This window comes from Rutidosis leptorrhynchoides, chromosome 3 (assembly GCF_046630445.1).
Source record: "Rutidosis leptorrhynchoides isolate AG116_Rl617_1_P2 chromosome 3, CSIRO_AGI_Rlap_v1, whole genome shotgun sequence".
In the NCBI taxonomy this organism is placed as follows: domain Eukaryota; kingdom Viridiplantae; phylum Streptophyta; class Magnoliopsida; order Asterales; family Asteraceae; genus Rutidosis; species Rutidosis leptorrhynchoides.
The window spans coordinates 343,297,427-343,307,798 of record NC_092335.1 but is presented as its reverse complement, the minus strand read 5'-3'; positions in this window follow the sequence as shown (position 1 = coordinate 343,307,798).

Genomic DNA, 10,372 nt, shown 5'->3' with positions numbered 1-10,372 from the left:
TGTAACGACGTCTCAAACATGACTCGTATTAAATCGAAAGAATTTGTGCAACTATAAACAAGCGTTCCCCGAGGGAAGTGTATCAATGATTGTTCACGTCAATGTGGTTCGAGTCAGACAATATTGTATTTAGGTATGAAAAGAGTAACGAGTCATGATAACAAGTAATACGCAACCGTAGCGATAAATGGTGATGACGATACTCATCTAGAGTAGTGACAGTGACTTTACAACATTCATGGATAGTAAGATGAGACGGGGGAAATAACAACCAAGGAGTCAGAGTTCCCGAACGAGTGTGACTAATGAAGTCGTCGTCATCCATACGTGTATGAATCATGAATTTACGTGTGTTACCAAAAAGTGGCGGAATACAAGTTCGTATGATGAAGGTTGGGTACCATTAAAAAGTTTGCCTAAGAATGATTCAAGTATAATGCACAAGTAGTCAAGTAAGTGCTATCTATAGCAAATGTATGTCAGAATGCAAATGCTAACTATCCGGTTGTAGTCTAGACTCACTAATGCGTCCTAACGACTCTGTTAGACACACTAATGCACGTCCTAGTTCCCTACAACCAACGCTCTGATACCATCTGTAGCGACCCGACCAAAACCGTTATTGACGGCGCCGTTAACTTAGGTCCCGTTGCGTGGTCGTAGTCCCTATATGAGACTCGTTTGACCAAAATTATGTCGCATTCATTTGAAAGGTACAAGACTTGCAAGTTTAGTTTACAAAACCGTTCGACAACAAGTCTAAGTTTACAAAAGTCATAAAGTATAAATGAAATAACTTGCGACATAATTAGTTTAAAAACACAGTTGCTATAAATAGCGTAAGTATGTAAACAAAAGTTTGAATCCAAAGGTGCTATCACTAGCGTATGTATGTATGTATCTTGACTCCAAGCAAATAATCAGAGTGTATGCATGTATGCTTGACCCCAAGCAAGTATGAGTGTACGCGGAAGCATGTATCAAATAGCCAAGTATGAACCTGAGAAACATATAGAAAACTGTCAACGAAAAACGTTGGTGAAATCATAGGTGTATTAGTAAATGTTATATTTTGAACCACAAGATTTAGTATTTCCATAAATTGATCATCCAAAAGTTGCATTCCAAAAGTTGGTTCGCGAGCACCCAATTATCAAAGCTTAACATTCCTTCCATTGTATACCCCATCACTTAGTGCTAGAACAAACACTGATTCTCGAAAATATATTTCATCCGTAGACGGTAGCGAACCGTCAAGGATGAGGGTTGTCAACCCATATGGCCATATAACATAAGTTCTCGCTTACACCCGGCAAGTGTAACTAATGATAATCGAATTGAGGATTTTTGTTCTAAACTCGCTGTAGAATGTTTGTTTTCCTTGTACTTGTGTTCAAAGTATAAAAGTAAGTAGTACAAAATGTAACAAAGTATATGTTTCTCAGCCCACAATTTAAAAGTATAAAAAGTTGTTGAAAAGGTGGGACTATGATCTCACCTCGAGTGCACGAGTATAAAAGTACTTCAACAAGTAAACGTTGTGCATGAAAGTTGCTTAGCCTTGACCTAAACAAGTAAGTTATATCAATTTACCGGTTACGACACAAGGTCGGGTGAAATGTGTTCAATTAGTCCTATGGCTCGTTACGACTCGATTAAGTATAGCATGTGAATCACGTTGTCAAGTTTCATACAAGAAACAAGTATAAAAGCATGTTAGAATGATTGTATAAAAGTTTGGTTAAGTTTGGCTAAAAGTCAAACTTGGTCAAAGTCAAAGTCAACGATGTCGGGTCGGGTATCCGACAATTTTTCTAAGTTATATAATCATATATGAGCATGTTGGCCAAGTTTCATGTTAATCGGAGGTCCGTAGCATATCAAACATTTTACGTCAAATGACCAAGCAAAACAGCCAGTTTTAGCACAATGGGACGGCGTCCCAAATGGCTAGACGGCGTCCCACATTGAAGGGTGGGACGGCGTCCTGATACCCTAGACGGCGTCTAGGTTCAAAAGGTGGGACGGCGTCTAGGAGGTTGGGACGGCGTCCCAAGAGGCTTACAGGTCCTGTCTGCAGAAAACACAAGGCACGAGCCAAACTTCAATCAATCCTAGTTTATGATCCGCAAACAATCAAGACATGTATTTTATATCACCGGAAAGCTCTTTCGACAAGGAACACAACTAGATACATTTCTTAAATCAAATTTATCATTTTAGACAACAAAAATCTCGTCAAAAGTTCGTTAAACGTTCCAAAACAAGGTTTCAAGTTCATCAATTGCAATTCAAGTTTCGGGAATCCGATTTATACATACGATATGCCGTTTTGAAGGTAATGAAACATGTAATACAACTAAACACTTATCAATAACATTAATAAGCATTCAACGCATCAAAAGTTCGTTTTAAGAGTTGTCAAACCCTAACCAAACCTCAAAATCACTAATCATGTTAATGTAAGGTTTTCATGTCAATCAACACACCAAAACGAAGCTATTGAAGTAACTAACACTTTGAACACACAAACATTAACATCTAAACACATTTCATCATCCAAAATCAAAGATTAAGCATACACTTTTCATTTTCAAGCTAGTTACACCAAAACATCAAGATCGAACATACAAATCATATATTCATGTTATACACGAGCCATAGACACTAACTAACAACATTTCAAGTCAAAAACACGAATTTAGAGAAAATTTAGTGTTTTAGAAATGTTACCCAAAATGGATGAAATTGGTACCAAATCGAAGAGGATGATGAGAGGATCACGAATATGTAATTTGTTTTGAAGTTTGCTTCCCGATCCGAATTTAGATGATGAATTATGTTTGTGTTCTTGAGAGAAAAAAGAAAGAAAGAGAGAGAGAGAGAGAGGGATTGAATGGTGGAAAAATGGGTTGACTAGTTGACCTAGTCAACTAGTTTGCCCATTTGGCAACTCCGGTCCCTCGAGTTTCAAAGCGGGTGCGGGATTTAACCGATCGAATATTTTTAAAACGCAAGTTAACGAGAGATGTTATAATTAAATGACGGAATTTTTATGAACGTTAGTCAACGGAAACTACGAATTTAAATAACGAAAGGTATTATTTAAAAGAAAAAGACGGTGTTAAAAATAAATTTAACGGAAAAACGCGGGATGTTACAACATTGAATCATTTGGATTCTTTGAAGTCAAACTTATTCTTTGTGATTTTTCCACGGCTTTCTTCATAGTTTCGCATAATCTGCTTTTCGGTAATAAATTTTTCTATTGAATGTTTCCAATATAATGACACACAGGAAGCACGAAGAGGTATATAATTTCGGACGAGAATATTTATGAAAATATCCTCAGAAATATCGAAGATATTGATGATGATATTTTGGAATTTCTAAGTTCGATGGTTGATGGAGAAAGATTTTCCGCAAGATTTTAACATGACTCCGGAGCAAGATATTCTCTAAAGATTTCAACGGATCCAGAATTACTTGAATCCTTTGAATATAGGGTTTGGTCCTTGTATTTGTCCTTGGTCTCCTTCATGGGTAGCTCAATCTGTTTTTCAATACCCAATTTCGAGCGTTCCTAACACTCCTTTCTTTATCATCAAACTTTTGGCCGTTTAGACCATCTACCATTATTCTGTTTCTTCTGCATTTAATGCTATGATATCTGAATCATCGATTATTAATCCGAGGTGGTTTCAGAAAAATTATGTTTTTAGATGATTAAACGCTGATGGTAATATGGTGGAATATGAAAGGTTCCCTGGTAACAATAAAAGAGCACGCGTATATATCAACGTTATAATAAGGTTGTTTCGTACGAAAAGTCGAAGTTGTCTTGCTGGAGCTGTGACAAAATTTGGCTATTTTGAAGAAGAACTACAAAGTTATTTTGGGTAATAATAACACTAAAGAAATTAGCACAGTTATGTATTGAACGTTTACTCAGTTTCCGAGAGTCTTTCAAGTGCATTACTATATGCATCAATCTTTTCTTCCGTAAATGAAGTGCGGTTGGTTCATCCTCTCGATTGAGGTGTTTTCAAGAATCATGAAAGGTTTGAATGCAGAATGTAATCGTGAAGATACAAATGTTGTTTAAGACGAAATCAAGTGGCAACTTGAAGAATTGTTTAGTTTCATATGTTATAATCAATATTTTAATTCATTTTAATTGTCCAATGTTATTAGTCCACAGTCGATAGTCCACAGTTGACAGTCCAATAATTCATATATAGTTTAATATATAATATTCGTATTAATTAATACGTGTCTTGACCCGTATACGTCTCAGATTCGATCACAACTCAAACTATATATATTATTGTAGAATCAACCTCAACCCTGTATAGAGAACTCGATCATTACTGCATATAGAGTGTCTATGGTGATTCCAAATAATATATATAGATGCGTCGATATGATATGTCAAAACCTTGTATACGTGTCCCGATATTTAAAGTGCGTAAAATATATAACAGAAAATTAAATAACGATAAATAAAGTGCGTAAAGTAAATAACAGAAATTTAATGACGATAAATAAAATTGCGAGAATGTAAATTGCGATAAAATAAATTGCGATAAATAAAATGTAATCAGTTAGCTAGGATTTTGTTAGCGTGGATTCTTAACAAAATTTCTCATAGTTAATTTGTTTGTTTCTAACAAATTTTATTTTGTCCAATATTTTCTTCATTATGCCACTTGTCGGATTCTGATAGGTCAAAATCCAAATATGAAATTGAATGAAAATGGTTATTCTGTGATGAACGGATTCGTATAGCTGTGGTTACAAGTAGGATAGTAAATGACTGTTGAATCAGATTCGAAGAATGTACAGTGTAACTTATTAATACGAAATCTAAATATTCCTCGAGTATTACCTACCCGTTAAAATATTTTCACCATTAACAGTTTGTACAATAAAAATTTTAATTACAATCTTTATGAAAACATATATACATATATATTTTCTTCAGACGTAATTATGGATTTAATGAGTCAATATGATATTAAACTCATTTGATTTACCGTTAGAATAAGAATATATAATCTCTAAAACATTAGAGATTACCTAATCTCCATGTCGAACGAAGATAAATGATGTAGAATGATTCGTAGAATGATGATTATACTCGAGGTACAGAATGAGATGTTGAGGCATGGATTGTTGAAACTTGGGTTGTTGGTTGTACTGGTCCCATTGGTGCTGAGGCTGGTGATGTTACCGGTGTTGGTGATACAGCTGGTGCTTGTAAATTGTATATCGTGCTCTCTAAAGTTAATACTCGAGCTCGGAGTTCTCTAACTTCTTCTACTAACCCTGGTTGATTATCAGTGTGAGGTAGTGGTCGGATATCTTCTCTAGTTCCGTTAATGGTAGATTCAAGACGAAAAATTCTTGCAAATAGGGTATAAACGGTGTTGCTAACGGGTTCGCCGGTGAGCGGGTCAAGTACTCCAAGGTTAGGTGGTAGATTCGATTCATGATATGGAGTACCTTCTTCCCTTCTCCATAGGGTGAGTATGTCGCGAACCCACCCCCATTTTCTCCAGTAATCACGGTAGTTGATTGGTTGGTGTGCTCCTGTCACGCTGTCTTCGGAGTCAGAGGAACTTGGTTGATTCGTAGAGGCCATCTTACGGGATCTCAGGAAAGATTTTTGGTATGAAGAGTTTAATGACAGCAATTTATAGTTGGATGGTATTCTCAATGCATAATTTACATAGATATATATAGTACCAGGATCCCTTAAATTAAGGAGAAATTTACGAGAGATATCAGGCAAGGTCTACAGTAACAGATACGCTAAGATATGAATTGTCAGATACGCTAAGATATGAATTTTTTCTATACACTATTCATGCAGTCAATGCAGCAAGACGTGTCTAGACTAAGAATGATAAGCAGATAATTTTCGACACAAATTGATAAGCAAAACTTTTTGACATGCAGACACGGTCGAAGTCCAGACTTACTAATGCATCCTAACGACTTATCAGTTAGACACACTAATGCAGACCTGGTTCGCTAAGACCTCTACTCTGATACCAACTGTGAAGACCCGTCCTAATCCATCCGGACAAAGTCCACATCGATTATAAATGATTCACATTAGTTGATTTCATCGTGAGGTACTTGACCTCTATATGATACATTTTACAAACATTGCATTCGTTTTTAAAAGATAAACTTTCATTTACATAGAAAGTTGACGACATGTATACCCATTCATAATATATCCATCTATAATTGACTTAATAATAATCTTGATGAACTCGACGACTCGAATGCAACGTTTTTTGAAATATGTCATGAATGACTCCAAGTAATGTCTCTAATATGAATAAATGTACAGCGGCAGATTTCTTTCATACCTGAGAATAAACATGTTTTCAAGTGTCAACCAAGAGGTTGGTGAGTTCATAAGTTTATCATAAACAATCATTTCATAATTTTAATAGACCACAAGATTTCATATTTCCATTTCTCATAGACATACGTCCCATGCATAGAGACAAAATATCATTCATATGGATTGAACATCTGGTAACCGACATTCACAATATGCATATAAGAATATCCCCATCATTCCGGGATCCTCCTTCGGACATGATATAAATTTCGAAGTACTAAAGCATCCGGTACTTTGGATGGGGCTTGTTGGGCCCGATAGATCTATCTTTAGAGTTCGCGTCAACTAGGGTGTCTGTTCCCTAATTCTTAGATTACCAGACTTAATAAAAAGGGGCATATTCGATTTCGATCATTCAACCATATAATGTAGTTTCAATTACTTGTGTCTATCTCGTAAAACATTTATAAAAACAGCGCATGTATTCTCAGTCCCAAAAATATATATTGCAAAAGCATTTAAAAAGGGAGTAATGAAACTCACGCATGTAAATATTGCAAAATAGTTAATAAAGCATTTGCATGTATTCTCAGCCCAAAAACGTAAAGAGTAAAAGGGGCAAATGAAACTCACGCATGTAAATATTGCAAAATAGTTAATAAAGCATTTGCATGTATTCTCAGCCCAAAAACGTAAAGAGTAAAAGGGGCAAATGAAACTCACCTAATATATTTTGTAGTAAAAATACATATGACAACATTAAAAAAACTGAACAATGCAAAGTTGGCCTCGGATTCACGAACCTATAGTCAATAATGTATATTAACACATGTAATTGTAATAATACTTAAATTAATATTTGTAACGGTAAAAATGATAATACTTGTTATTACTAATAAAAATAATAATGTTTGTGAAAAATAATAACATAATGTATTGTTTCAAAATGGTAATATTATTAATAATCCTGATTCTTATATTAATAATAATAAGATTAATGATAAAACTAATACTTATAATAACATTAATAACAGTAGTTCTTAATAAAAATGTAAAGTTTACTAACTAAGATAATGAAAATTATAGTCTTGATAATATAACCTAATACTTAATATCAATAATAATAATAATAATAATAATAATAATAATAATAATAATAATAATAATAATAATAATAATAATAATAATAATAATAATAATAATAATAATAATAATAATAATAATAATAATAATAATAATAATAATAATAATAATAATAATAATTGTAACTATAATCATAATATTATGTGATACTTAATACTTGTATGATATTTATAATAATAATTACAATCATAATACTAACAAAAATAATAATAATCATAATTGTAATAATAATAATAATAATAATAATAATATTTGTAATAATAAATATAATAATAAATTTTGATATTGAAAACTACCTCATAAAGTCTGAAAAAAAAATAATGCCACCAGCAGGGCTCAAACCCGAGACCTCTCGCTCACCAAACAACACTCTAAACCAATACTCCAAGACTGTCTTTCTGTTTACACTTGTAACCCATCTATACTTAACCCGATTAGTACACTAGTGTCCTGCAACCCAACATGTCTTTAGCCCATGAACTAATTAAAAGAAATCCAAAGTTATAGTCCCATCAATTATTAAACACGAAGCCAAACTGATAAGCCCAATAAACCTAATCAAATTAAACGATCCCTTTAACCCTATATCAATTATCATATATAAATTAGACCGTAACAGAAACTAGTATAATCCTTCGATGGCATGTATTGTTCACTACTAGACCACACTTTCAAGAAAATATCACGGTTTCATCTTCTAGTGGAGAGAGAGGGGTCCATTAATGATTCAATATCAAATATAATAGGAGGTGTGCGTGTTTTATTGAACCTGTCTGGCTCCACCAAATTCATTTAACAATCACATTTAAATCATTAATTTACCCAAGTGGTTATTACTTTTGGGTATCTGTTGACCAAAGGAGAAAAAAAAGAAAAAGGAACGAAACACAATAGAAGAATACAATGATGGTGCTACGGTATACTAGCTGAAACAGAAAATTTAATTTTGTGAGAGAGAGGAGAGAGAGAACGAGTGAGAGAGATAAAGAATGGTGGTCAATGGTTGTGATGTTTTATTCGGACTGAACAGAAAGATAGAGCAGTAGCAGATGCAGGTAACGTATGGCAATTGGTTTTGGTTTTGGTTGCAGCAGGAATTCGAAACAGGAAAAAAAAATATAATGACGGTAGTGGTAGGTTAGGGATGATCACGGTTGTGCTTGTGATGTTTGTCTAGGTGAAGTAGTTGATGGTTAATGAAGTGAAACAAGGTGACGAGGTTAAGTGTCGGTACCTTACACCAAAGGTAAGAACCAAAATTACATAAGTGGGTTTGATGATGTTTGATTTATATAGGATAAAGTGAGTTTGTTGAGTCGAGGGTAATGGCAACAGAAAATAGTAGCAACAGGAACGAAGCAACAATAAATGGGTTTGATCACGTGAACTGCAGCATATCACAAACCTTCGATTGTTACTTGATTAGGATGATTGGTAGTGAGTGTTGATCGAACAAGAAATATGAAATAATAAGAGAAAGATTGTAATTACAAAGGAATATAATAGTTACTAATCAAGTGGTGTTGTGGTTGTTCCTGGTGGAGGTTTATAGTAGTGATGGATCTAGTTGGTGGTTTCTCTAGCTAATGGTGGCCGTTGGTAGAAGTGATGGTGGGTTGTGGTGGAGTTTTGATCGGAGGAAGAAGGAGTTGTGAGTTTGTGTAAGTGTGTGTTTTGAAAGGACCCGTTCATATACATTATAAACGATTCACAATAGTTGATTACATTGCGAGGTATTTGACCTCTATATGATACATTTTACAAACATTGCATTCGTTTTTGAAAGATAATCTTTCTTTACATCGAAAATTGACAGGTATGCATACCATTTCATAATATCCACTATCCAACTATAAATTGATTTAATAATAATCTTTAATGAACTCAATGACTCGAATGCAACGTTCTTCGAAATATGCTATGAAAGACTCCAAGAAATATCTTTAAAATGAGCAAATGCACAGCGGAAGATTTCTTTAACACCTGAGAATAAACATGCTTTAAAGTGTCAACCAAAAGGTTGGTGAGTTCATTAGTTTATCATAATCATTTATTACCATCATTTTAATAGACCACACGAATTTCATTTCCAGTTCTCATAAATATACATCTCATGCATAGAGACAAAAATAATCATTCATATGGTGAACACCTGGTAATCGACATTCACAATATATATATATAAGAATATCCCCATCATTCCGGGATCCTCCTTCGGACATGATATAAATTTCGAAGTACTAAAGCATCCGGTACTTTGGATGGGGCTTGTTGGGCCCGATAGATCTATCTTTAGAGTTTGCGTCAATTAGGGTGTCTGTTCCCTAATTCTTAGATTACCAGACTTAATAAAAAGGGGCATATTCGATTTCGATCATTCATCCATATAATGTAATTTCAATTACTTGTGTCCATTTCGTAAAACATTTATAAAAACTGCGCATGTATTCTCAGCCCAAAAATATAAAGGGTAAAAAGGCAAATGAAACTCACCATACTGTATTTCGTAGTAAAAATACATATAACGTCATTGAACAAGTGCAAGGTTGGCCTCGGATTCACGAACCTATATTATATATATTTATATGTCGGTCAATATTTGTCTAACAAATTAAGTCAAGTCATAGTGTACCACAATCCTAATGCTCGAGACTAATATGCAACAGTCAACAAAAGTTAATTTGACTCAAAGAGATTTCCAGAATGATTATTATATAGATTAAATATCGTCATTTTATATTTTAAATATTTTTAAAAGATTTATTAGAGTGAATAACATAATTCATTTATTAATAAATAAAATTTTATATTAAAATCTATATAATAAATTATACTCTTATATATATTAGGTAATAAAATTTATAAAGT